The 12,149-nt window shown below is 40.0% G+C and overlaps 1 protein-coding gene across 1 annotated transcript in view; it reads right to left on the bottom strand.

Annotated features, from left to right (window-relative positions):
* LOC149048990 (NLR family CARD domain-containing protein 4-like) overlaps positions 1-7,561 on the bottom strand; it is an 80,415-nt gene extending 72,854 nt beyond the window's left edge. The window contains exon 1 of the mRNA XM_089201408.1: positions 7,155-7,561. The gene's annotated coding sequence lies outside the window, so the exon portion shown is untranslated. The remainder of the gene's footprint in view (positions 1-7,154) is intronic.
* Between the last annotated feature and the right edge of the window lie 4,588 nt (positions 7,562-12,149).

The following is a 12,149-nucleotide window of genomic DNA, read 5'->3' as shown; positions in this document are numbered from 1 at the left end:
TTATACGCGCATTTTGATGGGTTCTGACATCAAAATGTGGTAAGTACATCTGTAGCACATTAGACTGCACCTCACTTGCCACTTTTTTGGTCTTTGCACATTTTGATGTGAACTATGATCTATTAATAAACAGACACACAACAACACGAAATCTATTTATCAAATAGAATAAGCATTCATTTTACAACTGAATTGGTATACATCATTAAAAAATTACAAGTAAGTTGTTCAGACATTTAGTTTTAAAAATATGTAACATTTGTCTTTGCTCCTGAACACCTGAATGTGTAATTAAAACAGGATCTCATCTCTGAGTCAAATGTCAAAAACAAGAAATGTTTAGAGGAACAAAAGCCCTATAGCAACAATGAAAAAAAGTTTCTGTACATGATTAAAATGGTGAAGTAGATGATTTGCATCAGCTGTTTATAAAGTTCATAATTTAGTTATTTCATGAATATCTCTCAAGATCTAATTGATAATTCTTTTCTCCTGCTGCTACACATTTCCTTGTAAACTGGTTATGAGAATTTGGTGTTCAATCAAGATAATATCTTGTACCTGATAAGTTTGAGTAATCTCATTACCTGTTCATTGGATAATGTATCAACACTATAGGGAGAAGTTACATGTTTATCACTTCTGGGAGTGAAAGGGATATTAATGTTTAACCAGGGCACTCACAACATGGTGATTCTCAGAGAGGCTTGTTTACAAAAGTTAAAAGCAAACACATATACTTTAAAAATGCATACAAAGACAAAATATCAAAAACAAAATTCCAAAGAAAAACAAGCATAAATATAGTTCATAAAGACAAGGTGTGAGATTGCAACCTGACCTCACTGCCAATGAAAGTTGACTGTATGAGACTAGAATGTTAATGTTAGTAATGTTGGCAGGAATCTATTTTGGGTTTAATCTCAGTATTCTTCATGCAAACTAGCATTCAGGAATGCAGAAATGAATCCATAATTTTTTCCATTAACCTCCAACACTGGTTTTCAGTGAAGTGTCAAGGTCTTTGAAACTTTTTTTGTATTGCAATTGAAGAGAACATTATTTTTTCTGGAATCATTGAGACTTAGCAACCACATCATTGCTTCAAATGGTGACAGAATCCAGTTCTTTAATTAACACTTGGCACCCAAGTAAAGAAGTTACCCTGAGTTAGCAATGAAATAAAAACAGAAGAAAGAGAGCATTTCAAAGTAGCTTAGATTTGAAACAAGAAGCTAAGTAGGCATTGGAAATAATACAACTGTTCATAACTAAACTTTGAAAAACCATCAAGTCCAAAAGTACAGTCAAAATCATAAAAGCAGTAAATTAAAATAAAATAAACACCATACAGAGGTAAGAAACTGATAAGGGTGATTTAGTCACAAATGATGCTCTCATGCATTTGATGTAGAATATGATCAAGAAATTTGAACACAAAATTGAGCAAAGCAAAGCTGTTTGAAGTGAAGCCATTTAGAGTTAATTACGACCTTCAGGTAAAATTATTACACCATTAGAAGATTCAAACTTAGTATATACTCTACAGTGTCATAGCGGTTGTGGCGTTGTTTATAGGAAGAACAAGACACACACAGGTCTATTTAATCGATGTCCGACCAACTCCACTCAACCGGAAAGCATGGTCTCTAAAGTTTTGTTGTCATGGTAGTTATGACGTAAATGCGGACCGGAAGTAAATAGAACGATAAGATCGATATCGTTACATCTCCCTTTGTTCAGGAAACAAATAAAATGTAAACGTAACTGAACGTCTCAATCCTAGTTTAAAATAAACTACAAAAAAAAAAGAAAATTAAGAGTTTGTCATGTTCTTTTTTTGTTCTTTCGATAACCCCAATCACTGGTAACGTGTGGGTGGTCGCACAATTCGTCCAGATCGAGTGGTGGTCACCGATGGGGAAATCTCCTGCTTATCTGCTGCAGACTGAGGTGGATATTCCGGATGTGGCTTGTCCGTGTTCTGCAAAGGTACTGTGTCTGATTGGTCCTTACTGACTGCAGTACTTGGTATGGAAGGTGGTACCGATGGTATTTCATTACCAGAATTTGCAGTAGCAGAAATTGGTGTTGCTTTTGGGGATAATCTCATCCCATCTTCACTGTGTGGCATCACTTCACGTGTATGTCTCAGGTGTCTGCGGTTCCTCCTATAAATTCTTCCATCTTCTGTTCTGACTTGATAGGACCTTATGTCGACTTTGCCTTCGACTCTTGCTTGGGTCCAATCCTTCTTCTTTCCCAAGTGGGATTTTAGTGGCTGCAATCGCACTGTGTCTCCTGGGCGCAGTTCCTTCAGTTCTTTGGCGCCTTGATTGTAGTACAGGGATTGTTTAGCCTTTTGTAGCTTCAACTTCTGATCAACCTCCTCTGGTAGCTTCGGCTTGAGCAATTGGTTTGAGGTTGGGAGTGGAGTCTTTGTTCTTCTACCGAATAATCGCTGAACAGGTGACGAGTTGAGTGTTTCTGTGGGAGTATTTCTCCAGTCCAGCAGGGCAAGATATGGGTCTTGTTCGGACTTGACGGCTTTCTCTAGCAGATGTTTTGCTGTCTTCACCGTGTTCTCGACTTTGCCGTTGGACTGAGGATATGTTGGAGAGCTTGTTATATGTTCAAAACCATAAGTGTCTGCGAACTGTTGGAACTTTGCGGAAGAAAAGGGCTGTCCATTATCCGATACAAGCTGGTCGGGAATTCCATGGCGGGCAAGATGGGCTTTCAACTTCTTCACAACTTCGTCTGCTGTCTTGTTTGTCATTCTGTCGACTTCAAAGAAGCTTGAATAGTAGTCAACGGTCACCATGAAATCTACACCGTTCAGATCAAAAAGATCAACTGCGATTTTCTCCCAGGGTCTGCTAGGCAGTTCGTGACAAATCATTGGCTCTTTTCCTTGCTCGACAGGCTGGCTGTTGCAGACGGCACACTTTGCTACATACTCTTCGACGTCTTTGTTCATCCCAGGCCAGTAAACTGCTTCTCTTGCTCTTCTGAGACAGCCTTGGATGCCGATGTGGCTCCGGTGGATCTTAGCCAACATGTCAGCTTTCACGCTCATAGGGATAACTAGTCTTTCACCTTTGAACACCAGTCCATTCTGTAAAGACAGTTCGTCCCGAAATGTAAAGTAACCACTGATGTTTGCTGATACCCCAGCTTTGGTAGCTGGCCAACCTTGCCTGATTGTTCTCTTCAGCTCTCTCAGGGTAGGATCGGATTCTGTTGCTTGCTGAATGGCAATCAGCGTTGGTTCCGATACTGGCAAGTATTGTATCATATTGATGTGCTCTAGCTCTCTTTCAGTGTCTCCTCTCATGTCCTCTATGTACATAACATCTTCTGCTACATCTTCTTTTGTGCTCTTGCGCACTCTGTATGCTCTGCTCAGTGTATCTGCCAGATACATTTCAGTCCCTTTTTTGTAAGACACTTGAAGGTCAAACTTCTGCAATCTTAGCAACATTCGCTGGAGACGTTTAGGCGCACTGATTAGACTTTTACGGAAGATGCTCTCCAAGGGTTTGTGGTCAGTTTGGATCTTGACAGGTCGACCATATACAAACTGCTCAAAACGTTCTACTCCGAAAAGTATTGCAAGCATCTCTTTCTCTATCTGGGCATAGTTCACTTCTGTTTCTGTCATGGAACGAGATACATAAGCCACGGGCTGGCCTCCTTGCATTAGACATGCACCAAGTCCTCGGTCTGATGCATCACACTGCAATTCCACGTCGTCTTTGGGGTTAAAATACTTGAGGACAGGGGCAGCTGAGAGTATCTCCTTAACTCGCTTGAAACTACAACCTTGTACTTGCTCATCCCAACGGAACTGGTTCCCTTCTTTCAAAAGGTCTCTCATTGGGGATGTAACTTCTGACAGGTTAGGAGCAAACTTCTGGAGGTAATTTGCCATGCCGAGAAGTCTCTTGAGATCTTGTTTGCTTGTCGGGGTTGGCATCTCTTTGATACCTTGTACCTTGTCTGGGTCAGGCTTAAGACCATCTTGACATATAATATGTCCCATAAACTTCACTTCTTTGCGACGGAGCTTAAGCTTCTCTTTGTTTAACTTAATGCCAGTAGCGCGGCAGCGTTCTAACAATGCTGTCAGCTTTGCATCATGGTCAGAAAGTGCTTCAGCTTCTGTTTCTCCGACACCAAAAACAAGGATATCATCAAATATTGGCTTAATTCCATCAAGACCTTCCAGGGCGTATTCCAATCTCCTCTGAAACTCTTCCGGAGCGGGTGATATGCCGAAGGGCATCCGCGTCCAGCGGAACCTTCCCCAGGGTGTACCAAATGTGGTCAGAAGACTGCTTTCATCGTCTAGCTGCACATGCCAAAACCCATTCTTCGCGTCGACGACACTGAAGACTTTAGCATTCGTAAGCAGCGGTAGTAGATCATCGATCACTGGAAGGGGAAAATGATTTCTCCTGAGTGCTTTATTCAGAGGTTTTGGGTCAATACATAACCTTATCTTTCCATTGCTCTTCTTAATGACCACCATTGAGGAAATCCAGTCTGTTGGAACATCTACTGGTTGCAAGATGCCTATCTTAACTAAGCGTTCTAGTTCCTGTTTTAAAGGCTCTTTTACTGCAAAGGGGACTTTCCTCACTGGCAGTGCCACAGGGGTTACAGACTTATCAATCTCGAGGTGAAGCTTTCCTTTGAGCTTTCCTTCTCCTGAGAAGACATCTCCGAATTTGCTCACGAGATCCGGCTGTGTGGGAATCTCATTCGAGAGAGACATGATGTTATCGGTGTTAATCACTATGAGGCCAAACTGCTGCACTGATTCAGCACCAAGGAGTGCTGTGTGACCTGTTGAAACGACGGTGTATTCCGTGAGGAAACACTGTCCATTCTTGGGGTTGAAGGTCTCGACCTTAGTACATCCTAGAGGTTTCAGCTCTGATTTGTTGAACATGACAAGGGTAGTTTGAGTAGGCTGAAGGCGTTCCATTCGCGGATCGTTAAATACCTTCTGAGAAATATCTGCTGGGAGGATATTGACTGTTGCTCCACAGTCTAACTGGAATTTCACTGTTTCATCCCTCAAGCGCATGTTAGCATAAATCTTCTTTGGACTGTTTTTTGCATAAAGGACGCTCACAGATTCTACACTGAATAAGTAATCATCAGAATCTTCGTCATTAAACTCCTGAACTTCTTGTTCTACATTGTGAACTGACTTCTTAGTTTGCTTTTTGTTAGCTTTCTGACTTCTGCGAGCCACTGAGAAGTGGTTCATTCGACCACAGTTATCACACTTGTGCTGCCATGCTGGACAGAGTTCCTTTTTTAAAGGATGAGTTCTGTGGCAGAACTTACATCTAACTGGTTCTGTTACTTTGTTGGGGACGGGGCGTTGGACTTTACTGAGATTTCGTACTTTATTATGGCGAAAACCTATCTTCGATTTTGGGTGGCCTGTGGCAACGGCGCTAACCTCCTCCGCATGGGACATCTCCTTAAGTTGTTTGGATGTGGTTTCACTCGCACGGCAAATATCAATACACTTGTTAAGAGTTAGTTTGTTCTCAGCTAGCAGCTTTTTTCGGGTGGCGTTATCTCTAATTCCTACCACAACTCTGTCTCTAATCATTCGCTCTTGCATGATGCCAAAATTACACGTTTTAGCTAACGAACGTAAAGCTGTAAGGAAAACATCAAATGACTCACCGACCTCTTGTACTCTCTGATTGAACAGATAGGCTTCGTATATTTCATTCGTCTCACCGATGAAAAAGGCGTCTAGAAGCTCTATCACTTTGTCGATGTCGGTTTTCTCCTCTTCATTTCCGAAGGGCAAACCATCGTAAATCTCCAGGATATCTGGGCCAATACATGTCAACAATGTGGCTGTTCGAAGATTACTGCTTTGCGTACTGAGCCGTGAGGCGATCTCGTAGTTTGTCCAAAGCCGCTTAAATTTCTTCCAATTCACAGCTAAGTTCCCCTTGAAGTCTAGTTTCGACGGTAAAGGAATAGAGGACTGGATAAATTGAGGAGTTGCTGGCTGCGTGCTTGTTGAAGCTACGCTCGACGAGCCTGATTCGGTCATCTGGAGCTAGATTCACTGAGTTTGGCTTGAAAATGCACTCAAGTATTTCAGCGACGATTCTGTAGGAAGAATCCCACTCCTGACACCATGTGGCGTTGTTTATAGGAAGAACAAGACACACACAAGTCTATTTAATCGATGTCCGACCAACTCCACTCAACCGGAAAGCATGGTCTCTAAAGTTTTGTTGTCATGGTAGTTATGACGTAAATGCGGACCGGAAGTAAATAGAACGATAAGATCGATATCGTTACAGCGGTGATATTTGAAAAGTTATTACGGCAGCAAAAAGTAACAATTAAGATATAGAACTATTGTCAAAATGGCAAATTTAATACATCTAAATTAACTTCAAGGTAGAGATGATTCAATTAGAGTCAATACTAAAGTGAGTGACAGTTATGAATTCAACAACTTTTGGGAAAGGAAGCGGGGCAAAGTCATGATCATAAATACTTGTTGCATTAAAACAACTAGTATCGATTCCAAAATTATGATTTACAGTGTACAACGTTTGAATCAGGTTTAAGTAACGTTTCATAACGGGTGTCTTGGCTTTAAAATTTCGGTTCACTTATATAACGACTATTTTTCCAAGCTGAGATGCTTTTAAATGTGGTAAATTTAGCTTTAATTTGCAAACTGATGTCGATTAAACGATACCCATTACGTTTAAATTGCTGTACTCTTTGCAAGCAGTTACCGATGAATTCGAAGTTGATCGATGTTAAAGGAACAGTCTCAAATTAGTGAAATAAAACAATCGAACAACAGAGAGATACTGGAAAAACAAAGAATTTATACGTACAGCTCCCTATAAATAAACAGGAACATGATGACATAGGCAACTTTCACTTTCATGATGAAGCATTAAAGGTTGCTAATCTTATATGCACATAAAACAACTATTGTAAATACCAATTTACAAAACTCACTTAAGTAGCTCTAAACTGTGCAATATTAAATTTTCTCAAGCGTACATGAGTTAGAAATCGTACACATCCACTAAAAACCATCTAAGAAATGTATTCTCTCTTAAGTTGGCAGACCACAACCTTACCTCTCTTTCCTCTTTACTCGACGATTGCTCATGTTCGTGTTTTCTGAAATTGAACCACAGCTGTTGTGCTACTTCAACTTGGTTAAATGAAATTTACATAGCAAACTATTTTACAAGTTCAGAGCCGGGCTGAAAGGAGGAAACACAAGGATTCTACAGCTGAAATATTAACTTCACTCCATCAGCCAGTTGCATGATTTCACGAGGGAACTCTGCATTCCACGACCATTGGAGCTTGCCAGTCACGTGATAAGCCGCAAGCCGGAAGTGCTAAACGTTTTAAAAATATGTTTCATTGTTATTGATCACTCCTTGTAGTAGTAATAGTTTGGCTCAACATATTATAGATGACCTTTATGCCACTAGGAGAAAGAGAAATGTTCAGCGAACTGTTGAAGTAAAACCACTCCGTGACTCCTTAAGGACACGTTGAATGTTGCGTGACAAGTGATAGTATACGTCACGGAATTTGTGTTTAGATTGACCGTTCACTGACGTATTTTATAACCACTCAAGATAGGAAACGAGCGTAGTTCTGTGAAATTATTTCCGTTTTGGTATTCATCAAGATCTGCCCATTGTGCCAGAGATGAGGTTCACCTCCACCAGCTGTTGTAGTATCTCTCAGATCAGTTAGTCTATAAAATATGCACAAACGTCTGGACGATTCTATTGAGTAAAACGTACCAGGTGGGGCTACCCCAAAGTAAGAGAGCGAAAATTATTCGAGCAACACGAGTATAGAGGCGCCATTAGGAGGGGTCTGAGTATTCCGTATCCCATTACTTTTTGGCCAAAATATTCCGTATCCCACTAATTCTTGTGGTTTGCATCCCCACAATGCTAATTACCATGATGACGTTATTGAGCGTGATATGTTTAGGTACCTGATAAAGAAAAATGCATTTTCCTGGGGCGCTTCGTATTTCAAATAGAAATTACGTGTAAATAAGACATCATGTTTATCGATGGTATGCTCTTATGTAGCATTCTGTAAAGAATTGTTAAAGGACTGAGGTGACTTCAAAGTAATAAGTAACCGGGAAAGAGGAGCAAAATGGAAAAAGCCGTGGGGGGTAGGGAATCTTTTTTTAAAAATCCCGTATCTATTTAATTTTCCGCCCAAATATCCTGTATCCCTATATTTTTTTACCCAAATATCCCGTATTACAATAACCACTAATAGGGCCTCAGTATAATTACAAACCGAGTTGGACGTCGCGACGTCTTATTGCCAATTAATCTAAAAAATGACAATTTCCAAACGAAATCTTCTAAAATATTGTCATAGTTTATGGGGAAAAATTCTCCATTTTGAAGAAAGCCCCAATTTAGGAGTCTGTACACTGTTTTTATGGTGATTGAAACCAAGGTTGTGACCGGTTGATTTAAACTACAACTTTGAATGTGATTAGCTCATCGAACTGTCCGATAACAAACTGTCCGATAACAACTTGGCAAGTGAATAAGTAGAAAACAGGAGTTTTTTAAACCAATCACAATCGAGGAAATTGTGATTTTTATGATTACGGTGGATAAAAAAGAGTAACGCCAGGCATTCATGAGGAAAAGCGAAACTTTACAAGAACGGTTCCTGGCATTTCAAGGATGCAACGAAGGAATCATGAAAATGGTTCAAAATCTTTCTGACCGAGCTGCACAGCAACGGACAGAAAGAGAAGCTCTTTGTCAACAGATGATGGATCAAGCTGATCCAGACAAGGAAGATTTAATAAAAGCGTTGAATTAAAAACAAGATCAAGAAAAGAAGGTTCTGCGGGATGAATTGAACGCAAAGTCAAATGAGATGGCGGAGCAAGTTCCACGGGATGAAATGAGGAGTGGTGAAACGGCTGAGTTGATTGTCTAATCAAACAAACCAGAGAAGCGGAAGAGCGGCAAAGAGACGTAGCAGATACTCGAGAGAGACAACAAGACGTAGAATAATTATTCGGTATCATACCGAATTTCTTGTGGTCAATCACAATGAAGAAATTTTTGTCGCAATTTAGAATAAATATCATTCTGTACATTGTTTCAAAGACCGCAAATTGCACTTGTCACATGTCCTACTGGCTCCTACAACTTTTTTGATCCTTGAAAAATTTGCTCGTGCTTATTTCTACAAATAGCACTTGAAATCATGTGATTGCCTGTATAAATGGATTGCAAACTTCATTTTGTTCTCTAGATATTAGTCAGTCATGTAATATTTTATTTATTAGGCTTTCAGAAAAGAGCTGGAAACATGGCTGAAAGAAAAAAAACAAAACATTGCCATTACTTTTTGTTTACTCAACAACTGCCAGTGGAACGCAGCAACTGGAGAATAAATCAAAACCGGAGGACAACGTACGTCACTGTATGTGGTGGAGGAAGCGCTGAAGAAGCTTAAGACTGTGAAAGGTATGTTTTATGTCCATATCTTCATGGTCATCATTTTTACATAACAAGTTTTATTTTTTTGTATATGTCCAAGCTCCTACTGGGCGCAATGAAAACTGCACACATGTAATCGTGAAATAGATAAGAGGAGCGTCACGGCTACCCCACTAACCTGCATCTCACCAGGGAAGGGCAGGGGGTGGGGAGACTGAATTTTGTTACTGTACACTTACCTGTCTTCGCACGCCTACAAAATTGCTTAAGGGGGGTGGGGGGTGTATTACTCCTTTTAGTCTATCGATGATAAACATCCACACCCATCGAATGTCTTCCGTGGGTGTAAAGTTCTGTATCCACACACATTCAAGGTAAGCGTTCAGAAGAATGTGCAATGGCACAATCATAAAAAAAAAAGAAAGAAGACTTTTGTGGGTTAAAAACAGGCAGAGTTATATTTGCTTGTGTTCGATTCGGTTTTTATAGTTAACGTAGTTATCAATTTAGGGACTTACTTTTTCTGGGCACCGATATATGCTTGTTAACGCACGTTGATCTCGAGCTTTCCAGTTTATCTTAATGCAATTTCCCTTTAGTTTCAACAATGATCGAGGAGGGTCATGGGTTTTTCTTTTTCAATCCACGATTCAAAAATTTCGTTTTACAACTTAAGCAATCATAAACACGAGTTAGACGCACCTCAGATTAGTCACATTACTTTTCCCGCAATTCGTTATGATGTCCATTCTGGTATGCGACTGTCAGTCGAGGCGCGTTTCAAACACTACTTTTTGGCTTTAGAGTTCCTTTCCTGGGCTGGATCTTAAGAGATTCACTTACGACGATAGCTTATCTTTCCGTATTCACACGTGCCTGCATGTACGGGTGTGTCTTTTTTTCTGGCCTTCTTATTGCTATTTGGGTGGTTTTTCACTTACCTTCAGACACAATCAATTTAAAAATGTAACCAGAATTTCTCCATGTAAATCTAATATTTTTATTGGCTGCTAACATCACAATAAAGTGAAAGTCGTGTATCAAATTTTGTCTACCTGCGATCACGGCTGATAAATTCCTTTGCATGCCCATATAATAAGTTGGTATGACCGTTTAAAACGTACTTTTAATGAGTGATTTCCAACAACTAGAGTTATCTAAATTGATTGAAATATGTTTCAATACATTTCCTATGTGTAGGTCCCGTGTGTATTGTATCGATTGCCAGGCCATACAGAAAAGAGAAGTCATATATTTTGAGCGAAGCTTTCGATCAACCTGAGGTGTTCCCCCTCGGTCATCATTTTGATCCGGAAACCGTTAGAATCTGGATGTGGATAGTGCCACAAAAAATGCGGGTGAGTTCACATGAATCTGGTTACTAAAATGTTCCATTCATATGTTGCAGTTACGTTATTGGCAAAACCATGTAAAAGCTTGAAGGAAAACTTCAACTCCTCTATGTTCTCCTGATAGCTGCGGCTGTATGTTACTCATTTAATGACAGGAGAGTATAGCAGTTAATTTAGCGTTAACAACCGAGTTAAAAACGTAAATTAGCCACCGTAAAGAATAAAAAAGCTGATGTTTCGAGCGTTAACCCTTCGTCAGAGCGATTGGAGGAATTATGGGTTGTGTGTGGGTTTATATGCAGAAAGTGGAGTAATGCTATTGGTGGGAGTATGATGACGAGAAAAAAAGAATAAATTAGTTGAATGAAAAGTGCTCGTCGATACCGTGGGAATTAAGAGTGCCGATTTGGAAGATAAATTTTTGTTCTAATGTTTTGCGGCTTTCCGAACTGCCTAGATGTAAGGGAAGGCCGCAAACTGTCGTATGTTGTTTAGAATGATTAGGGAGATTAAAGTGTCTAGCGACTGGTTTGGATGCGTCCATGTCATTTCTTTCCACGTCGCGAGGGTAAACGCGTATTCCAGAGGAAAATTACGTATGAATGTAAAATTTATCTTAAAAAAGACTGCTGAAAAGCACTTGGAAAGCATGTGAAAAATAACTTCTGCTATGCACAGAGTTCCCACATGTTTTTTCACTAGTTCTCGAAGCCTTTTCGTGAAAAGCGAAGCATGCACTCTGTAACTTCGACACGAACGATCCGATTTTTTTATCACAAACCTTCCACTGAACGTTGATGGAGTAGTTAGGCTTATTTCTTGAACAGAGAGTGATAGTCGACCTTACAGTGGAAAAACTTCTCGTTAAAACAAATTCTCGTCTATCTTCTTTACTAAGCAAGAGTAAAACAATGACCCTTCGACAAAAGGAATTTGTGCCCTAAAAGAGTACCAAGCTGAACAAAGAAGAGACAGAAAAGCTATCGCGCGCAATAGATAAACGAAAAAATTTCTTAACATTTCGTAGTTTTGCTATGAAGTTGTCTCAACGAATAAGACTTAGCTCCAACAACGGCATTGTGAGCGCGAGCGGCCCTCAAGAGGACTCAGAATTCTTCCACAAGACTTTTCTATTCTTCATCTGGCTTCTCAAGGATGTTACTCAGTCCATTCCACCTGACTGCAGAGACATTGAGGAGTATTACCTAACAAGAGTAAGGCAACTCATTTTGAAATGTTGGACAGAAATTGCAAAATAATTAGT

The sequence above is a fragment of the Pocillopora damicornis genome, chromosome 3, assembly GCF_964200805.1.
Source record: "Pocillopora damicornis chromosome 3, jaPocDami1.2, whole genome shotgun sequence".
Taxonomy (NCBI): domain Eukaryota; kingdom Metazoa; phylum Cnidaria; class Anthozoa; order Scleractinia; family Pocilloporidae; genus Pocillopora; species Pocillopora damicornis.
Note: the sequence above shows the minus strand (reverse complement) of the source record. Positions and strands in the feature narration are given on the sequence as shown.